Genomic DNA, 27,709 nt, shown 5'->3' with positions numbered 1-27,709 from the left:
ACTAATAAATATAAGCATTACTAATCGTTTTTATGTATGCATACAGTGATACACTAGTATTATGATTATAAACAAATCATTGAGATATTATCACATCATACGGAATTATTATTAAATACAATTTTTTTTTTCCTTTTCCTCAGTAAACAACTTATTATGAGTCTTACTTTTGGAATTGTTTTCAATATAGAATACCTACTCTCTACAATTAAAGGTAGGGGTGATAGGGTGCCAATTTGTTCACATTGCCGATTTCTTGTGCAGAGAACAGTAAAACCTTTTATTTGATTGTGCATGAATATTTCAAAATTAATTGTTGTACATATATTTTGTTATAATTCATTCATTGATAAATCAACAAGAAAGAATAAAAGCATATGTTTCACAGCCAAGTTAAGTTTCTCTGTAGTTTCCTACCCCCCTACCCCCACCGCACTAAAATTGACAATAAATACATATAAGTCATACAAATGTTTACTTTTTTTGTAACCAGACTGAAGCTAGCAGCCACTAACAGCAGCCACTAAGCCCGTAGAAGCTAGCAGCCAATAAGGAAATTCATCAAAGGACTGAGAGTACTCGAACAGAAAAATTATATTTCACCTAATTATCGACATATTTTAATTAATATCAAAATGATTAATGCTCAATAATTTGTACGAGCATTGCTGACTTCCAAAGCAGTAAAGCTCGCCTGGATAAGAGTTATACATGCTTCTATGTTGGATAGAAATGAAATACGTCTATACGGGTCATAAGTTATGAAAATAATGTTATCCTAAGTGTAGACTTATTGATACAAATAGAAAAACTATATGCATCGTATTGAGTGATATGCAAGCGTATTGTGATATAAAAGAAATGATAAATTAAAGTAAATTAAAAGGCATAAAACGATACAAATACAATAAAAACTCAAAGCCAACTCAGTGTGGCAAGATAATTTGTTTACATCGACGTTGAACATGTGCATGTTTAAAAATTTATCCTCGGGCCTTTTTACTCCCCCGGAAACAACATCAATCAAAAATTAAAAAGACATCGTATTATTACGAATATGAGACAGTAGAACACCCAGCATTGTGGTTTTATTCTCATAAGTAAATTATTATATGTCGCAGTCAAAAACAGCGAAAATCATCAGGTGAAATTGGGATTATTTTGTATCGGCCATGTTTTGACGTGAACCTTCGAATACAACATTGACAATGAAAAGGGTCGGGTTAACTCACCCGAACTTTGTCATATTTTAGCATTTCACAATGATATAGGGGTTAAAAGTGGCCCATTATCTTCCTTATCTTTGAAGTGTGCATCAAACGAATAACAGGGTAGTGTAGGGGGCATATGGGGCTAATATTTCCCGGTCTCAGATTTGGGCTGTAGGGGTACCACCAAGTGGCTCCCAGGGGTTCTGGCTCATTTCAGGGATTTATATCTCACTTGAGATTGGCCACAGGAACTTGCAAACACTTGGATTAAGTAGAGGACCTCAAGAGGTATTCATAATAAGCGTTAGAGGGCACCTATGACTCCTACAAGGGTTCGGTTAGCTCACCCGAACTTTGTCATATTTTAGCATTTCACAATGATATAGGGGTTAAAAGTGGCCCATTATCTTCATTATCTTTGAAGTGTGCATCAAACGAATAACAGGGTAGTGTAGGGGGCATATGGGGCTAATATTTCCCGGTCTCAGATTTGGGCTGTAGGGGTACCACCAAGTGGCTCCCAGGGGTTCTGGCTCATTTCAGGGATTTATATCTCACTTGAGATTGGCCACAGGAACTTGCAAACACTTGGATTAAGTAGAGGACCTCAAGAGGTATTCATAATAAGCGTTAGAGGGCACCTATGACCCCTACAAGGGTTCGGTTAGCTCACCCGAACTTTGTCATATTTTAGCATTTCACAATGATATAGGGGTTAAAAGTGGCCCATTATCTTCCTTATCTTTGAAGTGTGCATCAAACGAATAACAGGGTAGTGTAGGGGGCATATGGGGCTAATATTTCCCGGTCTCAGATTTGGGCTGTAGGGGTACCACCAAGTGGCTCCCAGGGGTTCTGGCTCATTTCAGGGATTTATATCTCACTTGAGATTGGCCACAGGAACTTGCAAACACTTGGATTAAGTAGAGGACCTCAAGAGGTATTCATAATAAGCGTTAGAGGGCACCTATGACCCCTACAAGGGTTCGGTTAGCTCACCCGAACTTTGTCATATTTTAGCATTTCACAATGATATAGGGGTTAAAAGTGGCCCATTATCTTCCTTATCTTTGAAGTGTGCATCAAACGAATAACAGGGTAGTGTAGGGGGCATATGGGGCTAATATTTCCCGGTCTCAGATTTGGGCTGTAGGAGTACCACCAAGTGGCTCCCAGGGGTTCTGGCTCATTTCAGGGATTTATATCTCACTTGAGATTGGCCACAGGAACTTGCAAACACTTGGATTAAGTAGAGGACCTCAAGAGGTATTCATAATAAGCCTTAGAGGGCACCTATGACCCCTACAAGGGTTCGGTTAGCTCACCCGAACTTTGTCATATTTTAGCATTTCACAATGATAAAGGGGTTAAAAGTGGCCCATTATCTTCCTTATCTTTGAAGTGTGTATCAAACGAATAACAGGGTAGTGTAGGGGGCATATGGGGCTAATATTTCCCGGTCTCAGATTTGGGCTGTAGGGGTACCACCAAGTGGCTCCCAGGGGTTCTGGCTCATTTCAGGGATTTATATCTCACTTGAGATTGGCCACAGGAACTTGCAAACACTTGGATTAAGTAGAGGGCCTCAAGAGGTATTCATAATAAGCGTTAGAGGGCACCTATGACTCCTACAAGGGTTCGGTTAGCTCACCCGAACTTTGTCATATTTTAGCATTTCACAATGATATAGGGGTTAAAAGTGGCCCATTATCTTCCTTATCTTTGAAGTGTGCATCAAACGAATAACAGGGTAGTGTAGGGGGCATATGGGGCTAATATTTCCCGGTCTCAGATTTGGGCTGTAGGGGTACCACCAAGTGGCTCCCAGGGGTTCTGGCTCATTTCAGGGATTTATATCTCACTTGAGATTGGCCACAGGAACTTGCAAACACTTGGATTAAGTAGAGGACCTCAAGAGGTATTCATAATAAGCGTTAGAGGGCACCTATGACCCCTACAAGGGTTCGGTTAGCTCACCCGAACTTTGTCATATTTTAGCATTTCACAATGATAAAGGGGTTAAAAGTGGCCCATTATCTTCCTTATCTTTGAAGTGTGCATCAAACGAATAACAGGGTAGTGTAGGGGGCATATGGGGCTAATATTTCCCGGTCTCAGATTTGGGCTGTAGGGGTACCACCAAGTGGCTCCCAGGGGTTCTGGCTCATTTCAGGGATTTATATCTCACTTGAGATTGGCCACAGGAACTTGCAAACACTTGGATTAAGTAGAGGACCTCAAGAGGTATTCATAATAAGCGTTAGAGGGCACCTATGACTCCTACAAGGGTTCGGTTAGCTCACCCGAACTTTGTCATATTTTAGCATTTCACAATGATATAGGGGTTAAAAGTGGCCCATTATCTTCCTTATCTTTGAAGTGTGCATCAAACGAATAACAGGGTAGTGTAGGGGGCATATGGGGCTAATATTTCCCGGTCTCAGATTTGGGCTGTAGGGGTACCACCAAGTGGCTCCCAGGGGTTCTGGCTCATTTCAGGGATTTATATCTCACTTGAGATTGGCCACAGGAACTTGCAAACACTTGGATTAAGTAGAGGACCTCAAGAGGTATTCATAATAAGCGTTAGAGGGCACCTATGACTCCTACAAGGGTTCGGTTAGCTCACCCGAACTTTGTCATATTTTAGCATTTCACAATGATATAGGGGTTAAAAGTGGCCCATTATCTTCCTTATCTTTGAAGTGTGCATCAAACGAATAACAGGGTAGTGTAGGGGGCATATGGGGCTAATATTTCCCGGTCTCAGATTTGGGCTGTAGGGGTACCACCAAGTGGCTCCCAGGGGTTCTGGCTCATTTCAGGGATTTATATCTCACTTGAGATTGGCCACAGGAACTTGCAAACACTTGGATTAAGTAGAGGACCTCAAGAGGTATTCATAATAAGCCTTAGAGGGCACCTATGACTCCTACAAGGGTTCGGTTAGCTCACCCGAACTTTGTCATATTTTAGCGTTTCACAATGATATAGGGGTTAAAAGTGGCCCATTATCTTCCTTATCTTTGAAGTGTGCATCAAACGAATAACAGGGTAGTGTAGGGGGCATATGGGGCTAATATTTCCCGGTCTCAGATTTGGGCTGTAGGGGTACCACCAAGTGGCTCCCAGGGGTTCTGGCTCATTTCAGGGATTTATATCTCACTTGAGATTGGCCACAGGAACTTGCAAACACTTGGATTAAGTAGAGGACCTCAAGAGGTATTCATAATAAGCGTTAGAGGGCACCTATGACTCCTACAAGGGTTCGGTTAGCTCACCCGAACTTTGTCATATTTTAGCATTTCACAATGATATAGGGGTTAAAAGTGGCCCATTATCTTCCTTATCTTTGAAGTGTGCATCAAACGAATAACAGGGTAGTGTAGGGGGCATATGGGGCTAATATTTCCCGGTCTCAGATTTGGGCTGTAGGGGTACCACCAAGTGGCTCCCAGGGGTTCTGGCTCATTTCAGGGATTTATATCTCACTTGAGATTGGCCACAGGAACTTGCAAACACTTGGATTAAGTAGAGGGCCTCAAGAGGTATTCATAATAAGCGTTAGAGGGCACCTATGACTCCTACAAGGGTTCGGTTAGCTCACCCGAACTTTGTCATATTTTAGCATTTCACAATGATATAGGGGTTAAAAGTGGCCCATTATCTTCCTTATCTTTGAAGTGTGCATCAAACGAATAACAGGGTAGTGTTGGGGGCATATGGGGCTAATATTTCCCGGTCTCAGATTTGGGCTGTAGGGGTACCACCAAGTGGCTCCCAGGGGTTCTGGCTCATTTCAGGGATTTATATCTCACTTGAGATTGGCCACAGGAACTTGCAAACACTTGGATTAAGTAGAGGACCTCAAGAGGTATTCATAATAAGCGTTAGAGGGCACCTATGACCCCTACAAGGGTTCGGTTAGCTCACCCGAACTTTGTCATATTTTAGCATTTCACAATGATATAGGGGTTAAAAGTGGCCCATTATCTTCCTTATCTTTGAAGTGTGCATCAAACGAATAACAGGGTAGTGTAGGGGGCATATGGGGCTAATATTTCCCGGTCTCAGATTTGGGCTGTAGGGGTACCACCAAGTGGCTCCCAGGGGTTCTGGCTCATTTCAGGGATTTAGTAGAGGGCCTCAAGAGGTATTCATAATAAGCGTTAGAGGGCACCTATGACTCCTACAAGGGTTCGGTTAGCTCACCCGAACTTTGTCATATTTTAGCATTTCACAATGATAATTTATAGGGGTTAAAGGTGGTCCATTATCTTCCTTATCTTTAAAGTGTGCATCAAACGAATAACAGGGTAGTGTAGGGGGCATATGGGGCTATCATTTCCAGGTCTCAGATTTGGGCTGTAGGGGTACCACCAAGTGGCTCCCAGGGGTTCTGGCTCATTTCAGGGGTTTATATCTCACTTGCGATCGACCACAAGAACTTGATAACACTGGGATTAGGTAGAGGGCCTCAAGAGGTATTCATAATAAGCGTTAGAGGGCACCTATGACCCCTACAAGGGTTCGGTTAGCTCACCCGAACTTTGTCATATTTTAGCATTTCACAATGATATAGGGGTTAAAAGTGGCCCATTATCTTCCTTATCTTTGAAGTGTGCATCAAACGAATAACAGGGTAGTGTAGGGGGCATATGGGGCTAATATTTCCCGGTCTCAGATTTGGGCTGTAGGGGTACCACCAAGTGAGCTAACTGGACCCTTGCAGGGGTCATAGGTGCCCTCTTTTGCTTATTATGAATACCTATTGAGGTCCTCTACCTAATCCTAGTGTTATCAAGTTCTTGTGGTCAATCTCAAGTGAGATATAAACCCCTGAAATGAGCCAGAACCCCTGGGAGCCACTTGGTGGTACCCCTACAGCCCAAATTTGAGATCGGGAAATAATAGCCCCATAGGTCCCCTACACTGCCCTGGTATCCGTTTAATGCACACTTCAAAGATAAAAGAGATCATGGCCAGCCGCTCACCCATATAGCAGTGTGAAATGCTAAAATATGACAAAGTTCGGGTGAGCTAAACCGACCCTTGCAGGGGTCATAGGTGCCCTCTAACGCTTATTATGAATACCTCTTGAGGCCCTCTACCTAATCCCAGTGTTATCAAGTTCTTGTGGTCGATCTCAAGTGAGATAAAAACCCCTGAAATGAGCCAGAACCCCTGGGAGCCACTTGGTGGTACCCCGACAGCCCAAATTTGACACCGGGAAATAATAGCCCGATAGGTCCCCTACACTGCCCTGGTATCCGTTTAATGCACACTTCAAAGATAAAAGAGATCATGGCCCGCCGCTCACCCATATAGCAGTGTGAAATGCTAAAATATGACAAAGTTCGGGTGAGCTAACCCGACCCTTTTCATTGTCAATGTTGTATTCGAAGGTTCACGTATTCGAAGGTTCACGTCAAAACATGGCTGAGACAAAATAATCCCAATTTTACCTGATGATTTTCGCTGTTTTTGACTGCTACATATGATAATTTTTTTTATGAGAATAAAATCACAATGCTGGGTGTTCTATTGTCTCATATTTGTAATAATACGATGTCTTTTTAATTTTTAATCTCTTTATACGATGTATATAGTTTTTCTTTTTGTATCAATAAGACTACACATTAGGATAACATTATTTTCATAACTTATGACCCGTATAAACGTATTTCATTTTTATCCAACAAAGACGCATTTATAACTCTTATCCAGGCGAGCTTTACTGCTTCGGAAGTCGCCAATGCTCGTACAAATTATTGAGCATTAATCATTTTGATATTAATTAAAATATGTCGATAATTAAGTAAAATAAAAACTTTTGTTCGAGTACTCTCAGTACTTTGATGAATTTCCTTATTGGCTGCTAGCTTCTACGGTCTTAGTGGCTGCTGTTAGTGGCTGCTAGCTTCAGCCTGGTTATTGAGTAAGTAAATCTCTAAAGATGTAAATAAGCACTACATACAAAGATGTGTGTATTTAATATACTACTACACTACACTTAGCCAGATAAAATGTAATCAGGATGAAGCTACAAGGGGTGAATGGTGCAAATTTACCAATTTGTCGCCATACACACTGATCACCAAATAAAGAAACTGAGTGGTGTGTGGAATGCATAAAAGATGGCGGCAAATTATCTCAAATAATCAGTGCAAAAACCCACAAATAGGCTGTTATTTGTTACATATCCTGCAAAAACATTGATAAAAAATGTTATCGTCCCATAACATAGCCGATTAAGTTAATGTGTACATATGGTCAACGTACATGTAATTCTAATATACAAGAAGGCGGACATATCAGGCGGGAGTCCAGAAAATTAAATTTCAAAAATGATCGGTTGAATTACATTAAATGCTTTGAAAATTGTTTTAAAATATCGCACGGGTCAAAATGCGTGATAGAAGCTATGTACAGTGTAATTGGAAACTTTCATTTTATATCAATATGTAGTATTACCTATTCTAACAAATGAGAGTATAGCACAACTGCCACGAGCAATACATGTCCTTTACCGGCACCAACTCCCTCCCCATAAAAAAATGAAACAATTGTCGTTTTATTTGCTAAAATGTGTGTGGTTCAAGATTTTTCTAAAGGACATACCCGATTAGAATTGAAAAAGAGTCGTACGTTTAAAACTAATTTTTATATTAAATTGCCGAGCCAAATAAAAAAAACCTGGAAAACGAAGAGAAAACAAAGTGTATATACTGAAAACAGATTATTGGCGTACAACATCCACACACAATTTAAAGAAAATTTCATGTTTTTTTTAACATTTTCGCTAGCTAATGTAAGACATCACCCAAACCCCCTCACGGAAAAGGAAATGCTAGGTGATGAGAGAGAGAGAGAGAGAGAGAGAGAGAGAGAGAGATAGTCGATGTAAATCACAGGTGCGCTAACACCGTTAAAATTAAAGCTTGCTAGTTGGTCCGCCCTACCCTAGCTACCTCCTCTCTTTTCTCGTTTTAGAGGCTTAATTATTGTCTAATAATGCTTGTAACAAATCAAATCAATTTCAAATTCTAAATCAAACTGAATTTGACACTACAAAACTCTCTCTGTGTCTGTCTGTCTGTCTCTCTCATATCGACAGTTGCATTGCCATACCCTACAATACACTATTCTTATCTGGATTTTTGTCTTTGAGATTGTAAATCATTATATCTTCTATGGTTTAAAACTTTATCATAACCTATATTTTGACATGTCGATTATTTCATTGAGTTTCGTTTCATAGCTAAAACATTTAGATTAAACAGATCTTTCTTCGCGAGCCGATTTTTACACAGTTGGGGCGAATACACTTCGGGTTAAAATTGTTCGGGGGGGAAATACATACAGGGCAAACAAAACCACTAAGATTCGCAAAGCCAACAGTGTTATTTCTAATTTAATTGTTTATACCGTGTGGGGTTAATTCATCAATGTTGATTTTACCATTTTATAACCACTATATAAGAGCTTTTAAGACATTTATTTGTAGGAAAGAGCATGTACGAATGATCTTTATTTAGAACAGTTTGATGTTGCTAGGATACAGGTTTCAGATCCATGATTTGATTGGTTAACTTAGATATTGAATCTCGAATTTCGAATTTCGAATCTCGTATTTCGAATCTCGTATTTCGAATCTCGAATCTCGAATGATCCTTCTCGGCTTTCGTAGATGTAGCATTGCGTAAAGTGATGACACTTTCTAACCGGTGTGTATTTCAATTGCGAGTCGCAACAAACTGGCGCATTTATATAGGCCCGCCTATTTGTAAATGCATGTTGAAAAAATAATGCTAACACTTGGAAACAAATGTCGAAGAAAGTTCATTATAGAGTTGTACTCGCGAGTTAAAAATTATTTGAGAACAAGCGGGGCAATGTGTACGTACAAATGTAAATAATGTTATCTGTTAGTGAAAAAAATGCCCCTAAACCAAAGAAAAGATTCTCTAATACATTTAGCAGGGACGGGCGCATATGAATTAAAGTCACTATTTGTACTTCGCTCATCGAATTGCGTTATTCAGTTCATTGTGAAAAAATTCGACAGAAACTGTTTAGTTAACAAAATTATTATGTCTTACATTACCGTTCACAATGTACCATAAATGTATATGGAATGTCGCATGTTTTTTCTCATAAAAAGCTAGCGTTTGCTGCAAATTAGAGATACATGAGCTGATACGCCGTGAAATCCATAAGACGCATATGTAAAAAAAAAAAATCTGAACTAAAAATCTTTGAAACATCGTAAAATGTAGTTTATATACATTTAAAATGGCGACTCGATCTGCACGTGAATTTTACAATCCGACGTCGATTAGCGTGTTTGAGAGAAAGTCAGCAGCAAGTAAAGCGTCAACATCTGCAGTAAATATTGTTTGATGAATATCGAGGTGCCTGTAATAAAATTAATGTTTCTACAGACTGAGTGAGGTACAAAATAAGGTACATTGTAAATCACAGGTCAGTCGAAAATTAAACACATTTATGTTACGTAAATTTAAAGTTTTTGTGTGTTTGAAAACACATGCACACTTGCAGCAGAAAGTGTGCCATTGATCGGTTGAAGGCCAATAAAATGTACTTTATGTAATATTCATTGCCAGTATCTTTTGTGAATTCTTAGGAATAAGCTACAACAAAATAAATATTCTGCCTCAACTAAACTTAATGCGTTGAAAAATTGCTGAAATATGAAATGGCAATTAAAGCTGTTTAAATAGTATGTTTCTGACAATTGTTTACATCATAAAAAAAACAAGAAGCGATTATTGTGTGATCTCTGAGCAAATTATCGCAGTGATATAGTTTATACAGCCCTGATATAGAGTTTAACGTCACAACTGTCAGTTTGTGCATAATCAAATGATCGATCGATACCGCGTATGCAGACAGGGTAACGGCTCATTTAAAATAAAACACAATTTCATAAATTATTTAAATATATGTACAAAATAATTAGCATCTATAATGCTTAAAATATCTGATAAGATTAAAATTAGTTCTCATACTTAAATCGACACATAGATAAAACATTGTCTGTAACACTGCATACCTAACAGAGTTATCGTTCCTTATCCGCTAGGGTCCCCGTGAGAAATACTCTTCCGGTCAGGACCGTAGCAATAGACCGAGGCTATTTATAGCCACCGTCTAAAAATCAGTTTTAGATAGCTGTAAAGACAAAAAATGTTAGTATTCTTGAGATCTTTTGTATAATATCAAAAAAGGGGCTGGCTTTTTTAGGGGCTAAGAGACTTGTAAAGTCTATTTTAAGAGACTTTAAAACAATCCTTATTCTGTAATGCATTTTAAAAGCAAATTTGTTTATCGTAACAATATCTGTTTCATAAAATATTGCCACAAGCATGTATTACGTATTTCGGGAGTTTTAGGGGCCTCAAACTTTGACGCATTATACTAGGATCTAAAGAAAGAGACATATTTTCTGAAGCATTTTAGAAGAGAGCTCGAGAATATTTGTAATCAATATTCTAATCAATTCACCTAATCAGAACACTGTCCCTATCAATGATCATTACTGAAAAAAGAAAGGGGTCGAGAGAAGATTTGTTTTAGAGTAAACCAATGGGAAAAAACATTGAGAAGTGATGTTACTCTGGAAAGAACAAATGATGACAGTTATTATCTGTATAATATGTGCTTGCATAAGTCTTAGCGGGAATTTCTTTTTCCACAGATAACAACATCTGGTAGCTGTTTATATATAAACCAATTTGTCGTGTTCTGTTTTCTAAAGTTTGATGATTAAAAACTTGAGTTCACTCCTACATATACTAAGTAGATGAAGAAGGAATCAAATCGGCATTCAACCTGTTAAAAGAAATTTTTCACCATCTGACGACTTTTAAATAATCAAAGCCACTGAACAAAACAGTTATATCTTAAAAATGAAAAAAAGTTTCATCATCTCAGTGTGAAAGTCTTTACCAGGAACAACGCCGATAGCACGAATTTCTTAGTATACTTCATATACACCATCCCAATTATTTGTCAAAAGGCTTTAATGTGAAATAAAGTGTATGTTTCTTTCTTAGAAACAATAGAAAACAGTTTACTACCAAACAATGAAAAGCGTTGAGAGATAAGTAATATTTTTTAAAGCAAAGCCTCGGGAGTAAACGCTGAACAATGCGTTTTTGTAGAAAGAACTATGATGACGGCAGACGTCTGTTTTATATATATGTTTGATTTAGTCTCGGCTGGGATTCTTTATCCACAGTTACTTCCGTCTGTTCTATGTAGATAAACATGTATTAACATGTCTTTTGTGTTCTGCGTTATGAAGTTTGGTAATTTTACACTTGAAATGACTTCTACATATTTTATATGTTTACTAAGCAAAAAAGGAACCCAATCAATTTTATCAATTAAAAATAAATAATCAGATTATACATTAAATGCAAATATATAATTATTAAACAAGGTAAAATGTCTAACACTATCTGAAGGCATTGAATTTCTATAAAACAATTGTTAACGCTTTACTTATTCATGAGTGTCTTTAAAAGTTCAAACACCAACAACATTGACTTTTGTATGCTCTTTGATTTCTTTCTGCTCCTCCTACTTTCATGCTATCAGATCTTTATGTATAAAATATGTATATGTTAACATAATCATATTTCAGCCAGACCGAGTAACGTACATGAGCAGTAACTCAACTAGAGCAACAAACTTTAATATACATACATGTTAATTATATCTCAATATTATATTAAACTCTATTGCTTTATTATTTTCAAAGAAAAATTATCACCTTAAGTTCTATTTGTTGTATCAATGATCGATAGCTAGTCATGGAACATTGTACTAAACTCTTCATATTTCTTGTTTTACTTCCTTGTCACGTGATTATTGAGCTTGCGCCTTCGCCACGCCACACACACTTAACTCCTTCCTTACTTAAACTTCAAAGCAACTACATATATAGCTTGTCGAAATCTGTCTTTATAGACGGAGTAATACTTTATATTAGTTATGCTCTTTCTGTTGGGCGAACAAATCTCATAGAGTTATATAGTTTGACCAGATCAACAACACCCTACTATGGTGTCACTGTCAAGACTCTCCGTGTATCACCTCGATGTCCTCACTGTGTGGTTCTGTCTGTTGTCAGTCACCCAGGCGTATGGTAAGTAAGCTTTATGTACATTTCAAGAAACATTGTTATGTTAATTTGCCACATTAAGTTGTTTAGGATTAATTTATAAGAAAGGCCCCTAGCCATACTTTGGTAAATTGAATTTAAAGAATAAATTCAACAATTTCAAGTAATTCTCTGAATTTCCCAGAAAATATTGATTAAAAAATCAAAGCGACACGACATTCTAAAACCAATTTCCACTGGTGTTCCGAGCTAGCCCCCTTTTTAACCTCTTTTACAGTTTGATCTTTTTTAATTCGTCGTCCTTTGAGAAAATACACGTTCACATTTTCGTAAATTGGGTGAAGAGGTTAGTAATCCAAGTACTGAACGCCTACGATCATACAGCACAATCATTGGTAGGAAGATTACATGTAACAGTTCATATAAAGACATACTTTTGTGAATTATAAGTAAGGTTAAGATTCTTTAATTGTTAAGCTATATATTTATAATTTTTGAAGAGAGATGCTACTGCACTAATTTGAAAAATGATGGTCGTTATTAATAGCCCTAGCATTATAATGTCATTGCTTTTCATAAACAAAACAAAATAACAAAAAATATCCAACACGTGTGGAATACGCACTTAATTATTCGGAATCGGTTGTTTGGTACGTGATTTTATATACACCAAAATAAAGTAGGTAAAAATAAAGCAATTGGGTATATATTTGAAAGGTTTTGTAAAAAAAAATTACTTCACAGTTCCTGAAATTGCCAATCTATTAATTTACAGTTTGTCAATTTTATTAAGGCTGCAGCGTAAATGTGAAAAATTAAAAAGCTTTTTCGCCATGCAAATTCCGTCCATTTAAGGGAGCAAATACATTAATTATTTCATCCATTATATTATGAATGCATACTATTTCTTTTTATATTTTTATATTGATATAATTAATATATTGCTGATGATGAAAGTTCGATGGTTTCATCTGTTGATGTTTCGTACTTTGCCAATCGATACCTCAAACTTCCAAAAACACGAAAAAACGAGATATTTCGAAATACCTCAAACGACTGTATATAACTATTAAGATATGTTTTTAAAAAAACAGTATGATTTTTGAGATATTTTTTGAAATATGCAATTTTGTAAATATCACATATTATTTTGGAAGATCCTATGAAGAAAAATAAGACTTTTTATAAGACCTATTTGATCTCGTGGTTATCATTTGAGGGTTTTTTTTTAATGATATCTAACATAATGTATTTTGTGCATATTTAAATGAATTGCAGTGTATAAAATTCCGCTTAATTATCTTAAAACTTGGCTATTGATTTTTGGACTATGTGAGCTGAGGCTCACTGTAGAAAAACAAACGTGCCAAGGTATAAATATCTTGGTTTTTGTAGCTAGTTCATATTCACACGAAAAAAAATATTTAATACAAATTTCTGAAAGGCTAGGTTCTTAACGTACTACAATGATTTAAATGAAAATGAAGTCATACGTCATAGAAATTTCTTTCTTTCTCTTAAATTAAGGTATTCCGTCTTCAGCAGAAGACCTTACTGTTTTTCTATTGTTCCTCTTTCTTCATTAGTGTCTTCCGTCATCAGCGGAGACCCTACTATTATTCTATTGTTTCTTTTTTGCATTTCTTATTAAGATCTTCCGTTTCCAATTAACAAAAGACCTTACTGTTTTCGTACTGTTTCTTATTAAATCTTCCGTTTCCAACAGAAGACCTTATTGTTTTCGTACTGTTTCTTTTTCGAACTGTTTCATCTCAATATCATTTTCCCCCAAAATTTTGTGGATTAAGGATCTACAGGGCTGGTCCCTACAATGCTCAATCACATTAACCTTTAAAATGAACAACAATTTTAGATAGGTGTAAGAACAAAAAATGTAGCTATTCTAAAGACCTTTTGTATGATATAAATAAAAAGACGTTTGTCCCTTTGTTAAGTAGCCAAAAGAATCGTAAAGTTTATTTCAAATAATATAAAAATGATCAAGATTTTGTAATGCATTATGGAAGCAAAGTTGTTAATTGTAAAAATATGTTTTAAAAATCTTTGCCACACCCATGTGTGGCATAGTTAGGAATTTTTAGGGGACTAAAACATTTAATCTTTAATGTGCCCTATGATAAATATAAAATTCTTTGTTGAGAATTGTGAAAGATATTGGCAATTCCAGACATAATCTGAAAGTGTGGTAAGGAGGATTCTGAAATTTTATCGATATTTCATCGTAACTTTTTTTAAAAAATCGGACGCAAGACCTACTCGTTACTCGTAACGAGATCGTAACTAGTTTAAAAAAACTTTATTTAAAAATATCATTAAATTCATAATGTTACCTCCCTGAAATGTAAGATTATCTAACCCACTCATTAAACAAAAAAAATATTTGGTTCTGATCAAATTTGCAATATCAATGATCTGTAGATGATGGCGTTGGATGGAAGTGAAAGTGGGTTTCTTTTGATAACGCAGGTATAAATGCATTAATGGTACTTTTAGAGTTTTTTACTTTTAATTCCCCTCATGTTTCATTACTTCGAAGGGGTGTAAAGGTACCACATTGTTATTTTTTATTGAGAATATTTAGACATTTATGTACAAATACAAAAAAAAGTATTCTGTTTAGTCTTACCTTTTATTTAGATATTAATGCAATATGCTTACCGTAGATCAACACATTACAGCCACTACAGTGCATAATCATGTAATGCTCATGTCAATATTTTAAATCTAAGAACTTTATGAATTCATGTTAGATAGTAATTTAGCTATAGATAGTTTAGTTATATATATATATTTCTTTTTTATTTGCAATTTTTGTAATTACATTTTTCACATTCATACATACACAAACACACCATAGATCATAAGTAATTATACTATAAAGTTGATGCAATCAGAAAAAAATCAAAATTACATGACTTCTGCTCTAGATCTTGTATACATTAAATATTACAGAGAAGATTTCTCCATTCAGACCATATTTTAATATGTTTGTAAAAAGAAGAATTTCTAATTGCAAGACAACTTTCAGTTCCATATCTAAAATGTAAATGACACATTAGTCCAGCAATGTTTGGGGGTTTTTTTAATTACAAAGACATTGAAAAAATTACTGATTGGTAAATAAAATTAGAAAGTTAATGACTAAATTTGACTTTGAGAGAGGAGCCTCTCCGATTAATATATTGATTACATTAAAACCAACTCTCTTTGAGACAGTATTGTAAATCTTCAAACTCAAACTATTCCAGATAGCAAGTACAGTAGGACATGATGTGAAAATATGTTCAATGGTTTCAACTTCACTCTTGCAGAAAGTACATTATCAACTAATTAAAGCTTTTTCAAGTAAGCTTTAACTGGAAGAAGTATATGTAATGTTCTATATCGTAACCATTGTATAAAAGAGTCTTTAGTGACCTTGAAACATATTTTAAACACATCCAGTAAAATTAATTCAGGATATCCTCTTTGTACAAAAGTGGAATTCCATCTTCTTATTGATGTTGGTAAAATATATACCTACTGTATTAGTTTTAATTAGTTTGTAAATATGCTTGGTACATTTCTTGTATAAAAGAATTTCAACACAATGATAAGGAACAAAAGGACCAATGATATTGCTGTAGGTTTCCTTACAGAACTTTGAACCTTTTACAAACTTTGCTACAGCACTGATCATACAGTTGTATTGCATAAAACATATTAAAAATTGAATTTCTTTTCAAAATCAGATTTTGATAGAAATGATCAATTTTCGTATAAAAAGTATTTCACAATTTTAACACCTCTTCTGAACCATTCTTTATAAAACACAAGCTTTTTATCCAACTTAATTTTAGAATTAAACCAAACTGGAGCATATGTTACAATGTATGTAATCATTTAAAATTAGACTTTGGTTAAAATGTGTATTCAATACAATAAGCCATGACTTCAGAACATCTCTCCAAAAAGTGTTGGTACAGGTGTTCAAAATATTTTCAATAAAAACGTTACCAAAATCCAAAAATCCAGACACAGTATCTCGAAACACTGCTTCAAAAATACTCATCCAAGATTGTCCCCCTGCACTAGTCTTTGTATCCAAGAACACTTTAATTAAAGAAGTTAAAAATTATCAAAGTTCACCATATTCAGACCTCCTGCAAAGAGGTTTTGTGTCACGACTGAGCGTTTAATTCTATCACACTTGGATTTCCAAATAAATCTAAAAAAAAATTATTGTTCAAAAATTAATTGTTTCTTTTCTTGGATTTGGTAATGAAATTAGCAAATGGTTTATTTTTGGAATAATAAGACTTTTAAGTACTGTAAGTCTTCCTATGGGAGTAAGAATTCGCCTTTCCCATTGTTGGATGAGTGCAGAGATTTTCGGAATTTGAATATTATAATTTAATTCTGGAATTTGTTCCAAGTTAACAGAAAAATGAATACCTAATAATACAAATTCAGTGGCTCCCCAATCTAATTTCCATCTAGAGTGATTAAAGACTTCAGATGAATTGTTTTTAACCAAACCATATATATTTTGTTTTTGAGCTATTAACTTTCAACCCCGATATTTTTGAAAATAATTCTAAAGTTTCGAGAGCATTAAATAAAGATGAAGCAGGTGCAATTTAAAAAGAAAAAGAATTATAACTAGACTCTTGTTGCTATAGCTTCAAAAAGGTCTTCCGTTCCTCCTGTTTAAATCTGTACACAAAAAAACCCATTTCTCTTGTAAACAGAAAATGGATATAATATATACTGTACAGGAATTCCCAAGAAATAACAAAAGAAAAAAACATTTCTGAGTACTTTCTGTGACGACCGGAAATTTTGCCGTAACATACAGTACATAGTAAACATATCTTTATACATTATTTTGTCTGTCTATGATGTTCACGTTTTTGTTACATGTAGTTGAGAAAAGGTTTTTGTAGGTTTTTGTCTATGGACCGGAAATGAACAAACGGAAGTGATTTAAGAAATTAAAGGTAGATATTGAAGTGCATTATCTACGGTACATTACTGTTCATCAAATTGAAAAAAATGTTTTAAAAATAAAAAGTTAAAAAATGAAATCTTCTATTGCTTGAACGCTTCGAGTGAGAACCGGAAGTGACGTACGATCAAATAAAACCCTTAAAAGACATGTTCAATCAAACGTCAGTTATCCATATAAATGTTGTGTCTTGATCTCTCACAGTTTCTGAGATCTTGTTGGTACTTTGTTTTTATAAAAGAAAGCTACTTGAGATTTTTTAGATGTCTTACCGGTAGTAGAACTTTTTTGTTTTTTTACCATGTGTAGATGACCTTTCGTATTTCTATTGCTAAAATGTTACTTCCATGCTAAATAACCAAAATATATTAAAAAGACAAAATTGGATGTACTTATTGTGACGACCGGAAGTCACGCCGGATAAAACAAAATAGTGTTAACACATGTACATACATAAGTCTATCATCCCACAAAGTTTGGTTGTTCAAGTCGTTACCGTTTTAGAGATCTCGTTGAAATAAGTTTTTTTGTCTCGGGGCAGGAAACGGAAAAACGGAAGTGCTCAATGTAAATTGCATTAAATATTTCTTGTATACTTGCTTATTGTACATTATTGTTCATTTATATAACTAAAAATATCAAAGAAAAAACAGTTAAACTGATAAACCGCTCAATTTGTTTGAACTCTTACGGTGTGGACCGGAAGTGACGGAAGATAAAATGAAACCGATTAAACACATTTTCAAACAAATGTCTATCATCCATTAAAGTTTCGTGTCTTGAGATCACTTATAGTTTCTGAGATCTCACGGGTACAAATTGTGTTTTAAAAAGGCTACCTGGGATAATTCAATTATCTCACCGGAAGTAGAATTTTTTTGATTATTTGACATCGCATTGTTGACCTATGTATAGATTTATACTTATATATTTATTTTATGGAAAAGGAATTGAATGCGTAACAATAATTATTTTTGAAGTGCTTACAGTGACGACCGGAAGTTACGACGAACAAAACAAAATAATTTAAACAAATCTACATATACAGGTCTATCATCCCACAGAGTTTTGATGTTCAAGTATTTGCCAATTCTAAGATCTCGAGGGAACAAGGTTTTTTGACGCGGGACAGGAAACGGACGACCGGAAATAATTTTTTTTTAAAATGAGAAAAACACCTCGAGATATTACTAGTCTCTATCAGTCCTGAAATTTTCAAGAAAAATCTATCAAGCCATCTCTGAGAAATTCTGCCGACAAAAAAGGGGGAAAAAAAGAAAGAAAGAAACAAAGAAAGAAAAAACACTACAATCACTATAAGAGCTTCCGTTAGAAACGAAAGACCTTAAATAGGTGAATCTTGCACAAATTCATTGTGATCTCAAATATTGTCTTTCACGGGCAGTTTTTCTTTGATTTGTGTGTGTGTGTGTGTGTGTGTGTGTGTGTGTGTGTGTGTGTGTGTGTGTGTGTGTGTGTGTGTGTGTGTGTGTGTGTGTGTGTGTGTGTGTGTGTGTGTGTGTGTGTGTGTGTGTGTGTGTGTGTGTGTGTGTGTGTGAAGTTGGGGGGGGGATAAACATGAAGTCACGCAAAGAAGAGTTTCCGAAACGCCCCTTTTCAAAGTTTCCACCAATCAAAAAGTCGTCAGTACTCGAGAAAAAGAATATTCTTCGCCACGAAGACTACATTCTTAGCGAGAAATTGGGACATTTGATTGCCTGAATAACTGGATTATGTTCTAAATCATTTCTTCAATAAATTCATTTCATGTTTGTTATTCTAGTCGAACAATCAATTTTCACTACAGCTCTTAAACGTACAAAAAATGAAAAAGGCACGTTGACGTAGTATAACTTAGTAATGAAACTACATGTACATATAAAGAAGTTTTTTTGTGAAATAAACGAAATAATTATGATCTCTGAAAAGATTTAAGGGTAGATTATTTTATTAGCATTTCAATCGTGAACTTTTTTAATAGCCGTATTAAAAATATGTCAGACAATATTTTGAAAAGATAAAGCAAATCAATTATGAAGCAATCATGGATCAAGCACCATAACTATAATTTACTAAAACTTGATTTTAATAAAAGACAGTTTGTCGTCATACTTACTGGAATTTCTCTTTTGAAAGTTGACTAAGATACAGAGCCTCCGAGATCCCGACCAAAGCCTACAACTGCACCAATTCCAAAGACTGTCATAAGTATGATCTGATTAAAAAGCAAATGATTTAAAATATATCATAAATATTATCACATACTACAATTCTTCATCATGTTTCACTTTTTGCCAGTGAAAGTTTAATTCAATCGTTTAAGCAATTTGAGCTGCAATTTATATCCTGGAATTTTTTTTACCAAAATCTAATTTTCCATTTAAAAGACAAAAAATATCATGGTGAAAGTTTTATTCAATCGTTAATGCATAATTAGAAATATATGACAAAGCGCTAACGTTAATTTGCAAATTTAAATCAAAGTACTGAAGTTCTAAAAGCCGGGCTCTTTTGGTGTGTCTATGCATTTTGTGTAGTAAAGACTGAAAATATATCTCTCTCTCTTTCTTCCTCTCTCTCTTTCTCTCTCTCTCTTTCTCTCTCCTTTCTCTCTGTCTCTCTGTCTGTCTCTGTCTCTGTCTCTCTCTCTCTATGTCTCTCTCTCTCTATGTCTCTCTCTCTCTCTCTCTCTCTCTCTCTCTCTCTCATGCTTTTAATGTCGGCAAAGCGTCAGAGAGCGACCAGATTTTGTAAGCGGCTGTAAACAAAAAATATGTCTGTCTAGTAGAAGTTAAAAAGCTCAACAGTTGCTGCCTTGAATTTTGCAACAAGCATTATATATTCAATCCCCATTTCTTCATCGCGCAGCAAAGTAGTTCATGGAAATTCATACGCATTGTATGTGTCCAAAATGCATAGTAATGTCTTAAAAACACGTTATTAATAAGAAAACTAAATTTATATAATATATTTAAATTGAAATTTAAAAAAAAGAAACAAAATGCCAACACTTTTGACAAAACATGGCTCTCTTTGTAACTATTTGATACAGCGGAAGCTTTACCTTGACGCTGTTTGGTTTTTTGTTTACTTTTGAAGTTGTGCTATTTATAGTAACATTGGCGATTTGCCTGCCTATAGCCAGGACTCTACTTTCGGCAGAACCCGGCTTAAAATATTTGTACATTGTTTCAGACTAGGAGACATGCAATGTCTATGCAAATAATTGCTTTTGCTATTACAACTGAATCGTTTTCAAGTAACTCGAATGTCCATGAATACTCTATCTTGACCTTTTTTATTTCTCTACTTTTCATCTTTGTTTATCTTCTCTACCTTTTGCCATTAAACAAAAAAAAATATTTGGTTCTGATGAGGAATGGTTCTTTTATCAAACTTGCAATATCAATGATCAGTAGATGATGGCGTTGGATGGTAGTGAAAGTGGGTTTCTTTTGATAACGCAGGTATAAATGCATTAATGATACTTTTCAGAGTTTTTTTTCTCTTAATTCCCCTCATATTTGATATCTTCGAAGGGGTGTAAAGGTACCACATTGTTATTTTTTATTGAGAATATTTAGACATTTATGTACAAATATAAAAAAGGTGTTCTGTTTAGTCTTACCTTTTATTAGATATTAATGCAATATGGTTACCGTAGAACAGCACATTACAGCCACTACAGTGCATAATCATGTAATGCTCATGTCAATATTTTAAATCTAAGAACTTTATGAATTCATGTTAGATAGTTAGTTTAGTTATAGTTAGTTTAGTTATATTGCTAGTGTAAGAGAAAACACTTTTGGGGTTTTAATAAAAATTAAAATAAAAAATAAGTTAACGTCTTTTTATCCAACCGTAAATGTTCTTTGTCCTGACATGACTTTCACATTACAAATTGATATTGCTGGAAAAAGAAGGTTACTTTTGAATTTCTCATTTACAGATATCTGTTTTATAACCATGTGACTGTTAAAGCTCATAAGTATCTTGTTGAAACATTTGTTAACAATCCAAAATCTACAAAATGAATATGATTGAAATTGCACATATGGTTTTGTTCTTTTTGGATATCATTCCTAGCGGGTCATGATCAATTTCTAAACATTCACTGGTCAATAATTTTCATGCAAATTAAAATCTTTAAAATGTTTTCTATTCGTCTATATAACGTTATACACTGTCATATGTAACAGAACGTAACCGGATGTTTATAAGGTGTATCCATGGATTTTTATGACGCTGATATTTCCAATATTGATGAAATTTATGCACAAGTGTCGATAAATATATTTTAAGTAAATTGTAAAAAGATTAATGTCTTTTGTGTTTCATCATATAAGTCCAAAAATCTCCATCCACGCAGTTTCGACTTGAGATAAGGAAATAAAGCGAAATCCATAGGTGCAAGATCCGGGCTGTATGAGGGTAGGGGTGTTGCATGAACTCAAGATATCAATATTTCCATTTTCAAACCTCTGTGATTCTAATTGTAAACCTTTTTCCTAAAAATATAGCAGCATCTAAGAATTTGTTGCTCTCCATCGGAGATTTTTTTAGTGCACACAAAATTTAATGATGGCCAAGTTATCTATTGACGTTAACGTTTATGACTCATTTTTCAAGTGTTGGTCGTCCATATTTGGCGATAACACGATCAGAAATTCTTCAATTTAATTTAAACTTTCACAAAATGACCTTTTTAATAGTAAGATAATATGGAGAGATATCTTCGTCATGAAGAATGGGCGGAGCGGAGCAAAGCAAAGCGAAGTAAGCCCATTCTACATGACGAAGATTTCTCTCCATATGACATCTTACTGTCTTAGAACAGAACCTAAGCCAATCAAATCAGAGATCTGAGGAAAATACACCGCCCCCATTGTGTCCAAATATTGTCATGCCTTAATTGACATGTATGGAGCCCGGTGTATTGATTTGCATGAAAATCGAACACGTGTATATTTAACGTGGACTTCCAACCAAGTCACGTTAGAATGAATACTATTAAAAGGATATCGGTTTTAATTAAATGGGATACTGAGATTTTGTTAAGGCGTAAAATCTATACAGACGATTAAAAATATACCTTAGATATGTACAAGGTAACCAAATAGACGTAAAAGCCGTTTGTTTTTCTTAATAAATATCAATGCGTCGAAAATAATGCCCAAACAGTCTTTTAAACATCTCTGGTATCTGATATATATGACAACAACTGTTTTTGCGAGAAAAATAGGGGACATTCATCAAATGACAGAACAGAGGAGGGTGACAGACATTTTTTTATTCAATTTAAAAAGAAAAAGAATTATAAATAGGTTAATCTTGCACGAATTCTTTGTGATCTAAAATAGTGTCTTTCACAGGCAGTTTTTCTTTGATTTGTGTGTGTGAGCCTGGGGGGGGGGGGGGTATACATAAAGTCAACCAAAGAAGAGTTTCCGAAACGCCCCTTTCAAAGTTTTTACCAATCAAAAAGTCGTCAGTACTCGAGAAAAAGAATATTCTTCGCCACGAAGACTACATTCTTAGCGAGAAATTGGGACATTTGATTGGCTGAATAACTGGGTTATGTTCTAAATCATTTTATCAATAAATTCATTTCATGTTTGTGATTCTAGTCGAACAATCAATTTCCACTACAGCTCTTAGACGTAAAAAAAGATAAAGGCACGTTGACGTAGTGTAACTTAGTAATGAAACTACATGTACATATAAAGAAGTTTTTGTTAAATAAACGAAATGATCTGTCTGAAAAGATTTAAGGGTAGATTATTTTATTAGCATTTCAATCGTGAACTTTTTTAATAGCGGTATCAAAATATCCCAGACAATATTTTGAAAAGATAAAGCAAATCAATTATGAAGCAATCATGGATCAAGCGCCATAACTATAATTTACTAAAACTTGACTTTAATAAAAGACAGTTTGTCGTAATACTTACTGGAATTTCTCTTTTGACAGTTGACGAAGATACAGAGCCTCCGAGATCCCGACCAAAGCCTACAACTGCACCAATTCCAAAGACTGTCATAAGTATGATCTGATTAAAAAGCAAATGATTTAAAATATATCATAAATATTATCACATACTACAATTCTTCATCATGTTTCACTTTTTGCCAGTGAAAGTTTAATTCAATCGTTTAAGCAATTTGAGCTGCAATTTATATCCTGGAATTTTTTTTACCAAAATCTAATATTCCATTTAAAAGACAAAAAATATCATGGTGAAAGTTTTATTCAATCGTTAATGCATAATTAGAAATATATGACAAAGCGCTAACGTTAATTTGCAAATTTAAATCAAAGTACTGAAGTTCTAAAAGCCGGGCTCTTTTGGTGTGTCTTTATGCATTTTGTGTAGTAAAGACTGAAAATATATCTCTCTGTCTCTCACTCTCTCTCTTTCTCTCTCTCTCCTTTCTCTCTGTCTCTCTGTCTTCCTCTGTCTGTCTGTCTCTGTCTTTGTCTCTCTCTGTCTCTGTCTCTCTCTCTCATGCTTTTAATGTCGGCAAAGCGTCAGAGAACGACCAAATTTTGTAAGCGGCTGTAAACAAAAAATATGTCTGTCTTGTAGAAGTTAAAAAGCTCAACAGTTGCTGCCTTGAATTTTGCAACAAGCATTATATATTCAATCCCCATTTCTTCATCGCGCAGCAAAGTAGTTCATGGAAATTCATCCGCATTGTATGTGTCCAAAATGCATAGTAATGTTTTAAAAACACGTTATTAATAAGAAAACTAAATTTATATAATATATTTAAATTGAAATTTAAAAAAAAGAAACAAAATGCCAACACTTTTGACAAAACATGACTCTCTTTGTAACTATTTGGTACAGCGGAAGCTTTACCTTGACGCTGTTTGGTTTTTTGTTTACTTTTGAAGTTGTGCTATTTATAGTAACATTGGCGATTTGCCTGCCTATAGCCAGGACTCTACTTTCGGCAGAACCCGGCTAAAAATATTTGTACATTGTTTCAGACTAGGAGACATGCAATGTCTATGCAAATAATTGCTTTTGCTATTACAACTGAATCGTTTTCAAGTAACTCGAATGTCCATGAATACTCTATCTTGACCTTTTTTATTTCTCTACTTTTCATCTTTGTTTATCTTCTCTACCGTTTGCCATTAAACAAAAAAAAATATTTGATTCTGATGAGGAATGGTTCTTTTATCAAACTTGCAAAATTAATGATCAGTAGATGATGGCGTTGGATGGTAGTGAAAGTGGGTTTCTTTTGATAACGCAGGTATAAATGCATTAATGATACTTTTCAGAGTTTTTTTTTCTCTTAATTCCCCTCATATTTGATATCTTCGAAGGGGTGTAAAGGTACCACATTGTTATTTTTTATTGAGAATATTTAGACATTTATGTACAAATATAAAAAAGGTGTTCTGTTTAGTCTTACCTTTTATTAGATATTAATGCAATATGGTTACCGTAGAACAGCACATTACAGCCACTACAGTGCATAATCATGTAATGCTCATGTCAATATTTTAAATCTAAGAACTTTATGAATTCATGTTAGATAGTTATTTAGTTATAGTTAGTTTAGTTATATTGCTAGTGTAAGAGAAAACACTTTTGGGGTTTTAATAAAAATTAAAATAAAAAATAAGTTAACGTCTTTTTATCCAACCGTAAATGTTCTTTGTCCTGACATGACTTTCACATTACAAATTGATATTACTGGAAAAAGAAGGTTACTTTTGAATTTCTCATTTACAGATATCGGTTTTATAACCATGTGACTGTTAAAGCTCATAAGTATCTTGTTGAAACATTTGTTAACAATCCAAAATCTACAAAATGAATATGATTGAAATTGCACATATGGTTTTGTTCTTTTTGGATATCATTCCTAGCGGGTCATGATCAATTTCTAAACATTCACTGGTCAATAATTTTCATGCAAATTAAAATCTTTAAAATGTTTTCTATTCGTCTATATAACGTTATACACTGTCATATGTAACAGAACGTAACCGGATGTTTATAAGGTGTATCAATGGATTTTTATGACGCTGATATTTCCAATATTGATGAAATTTATGCACAAGTGTCGATAAATATATTTTAAGTAAATTGTAAAAAGATTAATGTCTTTTGTGTTTCATCATATAAGTCCAAAAATCTCCATCCACGCAGTTTCGACTTGAGATAAGGAAATAAAGCGAAATCCATAGGTGCAAGATCCGGGCTGTATGAGGGTAGGGGTGTTGCATGAACTCAAGATATCAATATTTCAATTTTCAAACCTCTGTGATTCTAATTGTAAACCTTTTTCCTAAAAATATAGCAGCATCTAAGAATGTGTTGCTCTCCATCGGAGATTTTTTTAGTGCACACAAAATTTAATGATGGCCAAGTTATCTATTGACGTTAACGTTTATGACTCATTTTTCAAGTGTTGGTCGTCCATATTAAGCGATAACACGATCAGAAATTCTTCAATTTAATTTAAACTTTCACAAAATGACCTTTTTAATAGTAAGATAATATGGAGAGAAATCTTCGTCATGAAGAATGGGCGGAGCGGAGCAAAGCAAAGCGAAGTAAGCCCATTCTACATGACGAAGATTTCTCTCCATATGACATCTTACTGTCTTAGAACAGAACCTAAGCCAATCAAATCAGAGATCTGAGGAAAATACACCGCCCCCATTGTGTCCAAATATTGTCATGCCTTAATTAACATGTATGGAGCCCGGTGTATTGATTTGCATGAAAATCGAACACGTGTATATTTAACGTGGACTTCCAACCAAGTCACGTTAGAATGAATACTATTAAAAGGATATTGGTTTTAATTAAATGGGATACTGAGATTTTGTTAAGGTGTAAAATCTATACAGACGATTAAAAATATGCCTTAGATATGTACAAGGTAACCAAATAGACGTAAAAGCCGTTTGTTTTTCTTAATAAATATCAATGCGTCGAAAATAATGCCCAAACAGTCTTTTAAACATCTCTGGTATCTGATATATATGACAACAACTGTTTTTGCGAGAAAAATAGGGGACATTCATCAAATGACAGAACAGAGGAGGGTGACAGACATTTTTTTATTCAATTTAAAAAGAAAAAGAATTATGAATAGGTGAATCTTGCACGAATTCATTGTGATCTAAAATAGTGTCTTTCACAGGCAGTTTTTCTTTGATTTGTGTGTGTGAGCCTGGGGGGGGGGGGGGGGTATACATAAAGTCAACCAAAGAAGAGTTTCCGAAACGCCCCTTTCAAAGTTTTTACCAATCAAAAAGTCGTCAGTACTCGAGAAAAAGAATATTCTTCGCCACGAAGACTACATTCTTAGCGAGAAATTGGGACATTTGATTGGCTGAATAACTGGGTTATGTTCTAAATCATTTTATCAATAAATTCATTTCATGTTTGTGATTCTAGTCGAACAATCAATTTCCACTACAGCTCTTAGACGTAAAAAAAGATAAAGGCACGTTGACGTAGTGTAACTTAGTAATGAAACTACATGTACATATAAAGAAGTTTTTGTTAAATAAACGAAATGATCTGTCTGAAAAGATTTAAGGGTAGATTATTTTATTAGCATTTCAATCGTGAACTTTTTTAATAGCGGTATCAAAATATCCCAGACAATATTTTGAAAAGATAAAGCAAATCAATTATGAAGCAATCATGGATCAAGCGCCATAACTATAATTTACTAAAACTTGACTTTAATAAAAGACAGTTTGTCGTAATACTTACTGGAATTTCTCTTTTGACAGTTGACGAAGATACAGAGCCTCCGAGATCCCGACCAAAGCCTACAACTGCACCAATTCCAAAGACTGTCATAAGTATGATCTGATTAAAAAGCAAATGATTTAAAATATATCATAAATATTATCACATACTACAATTCTTCATTATGTTTCACTTTTTGCCAGTGAAAGTTTAATTCAATCGTTTAAGCAATTTGAGCTGCAATTTATATCCTGGAATTTTTTTTACCAAAATCTAATATTCCATTTAAAAGACAAAAAATATCATGGTGAAAGTTTTATTCAATCGTTAATGCATAATTAGAAATATATGACAAAGCGCTAACGTTAATTTGCAAATTTAAATCAAAGTACTGAAGTTCTAAAAGCCGGGCTCTTTTGGTGTGTCTTTATGCATTTTGTGTAGTAAAGACTGAAAATATATCTCTCTGTCTCTCACTCTCTCTCTTTCTCTCTCTCTCCTTTCTCTCTGTCTCTCTGTCTTCCTCTGTCTGTCTGTCTCTGTCTTTGTCTCTCTCTGTCTCTGTCTCTCTCTCTCATGCTTTTAATGTCGGCAAAGCGTC

The 27,709-nt window shown here is 34.6% G+C and overlaps 1 long non-coding RNA gene across 2 annotated transcripts; it reads left to right on the top strand.

Annotated features, from left to right (window-relative positions):
• The first annotated feature begins 12,222 nt into the window (after positions 1-12,222).
• On the top strand, positions 12,223-27,221 carry LOC128156487 (uncharacterized). Of its 2 annotated transcripts, none has more exons than XR_008239727.1 (3): positions 12,223-12,387; positions 23,346-23,417; positions 27,150-27,221. It is a non-coding gene; the product is annotated as an uncharacterized LOC128156487 (long non-coding RNA). The 2 variants fall into 2 exon arrangements; XR_008239728.1 differs by lacking the exon at positions 12,223-12,387 and adding an exon at positions 19,509-19,579.
• Positions 27,222-27,709: the final 488 nt, after the last annotated feature.

Source organism: Crassostrea angulata, chromosome 7 (assembly GCF_025612915.1).
Source record: "Crassostrea angulata isolate pt1a10 chromosome 7, ASM2561291v2, whole genome shotgun sequence".
Classification (NCBI taxonomy): Eukaryota; Metazoa; Mollusca; class Bivalvia; order Ostreida; family Ostreidae; genus Magallana; species Magallana angulata.
The sequence above is the reverse complement of the archived record's forward strand: the minus strand, read 5'-3'. Positions and strand labels throughout refer to the sequence as shown.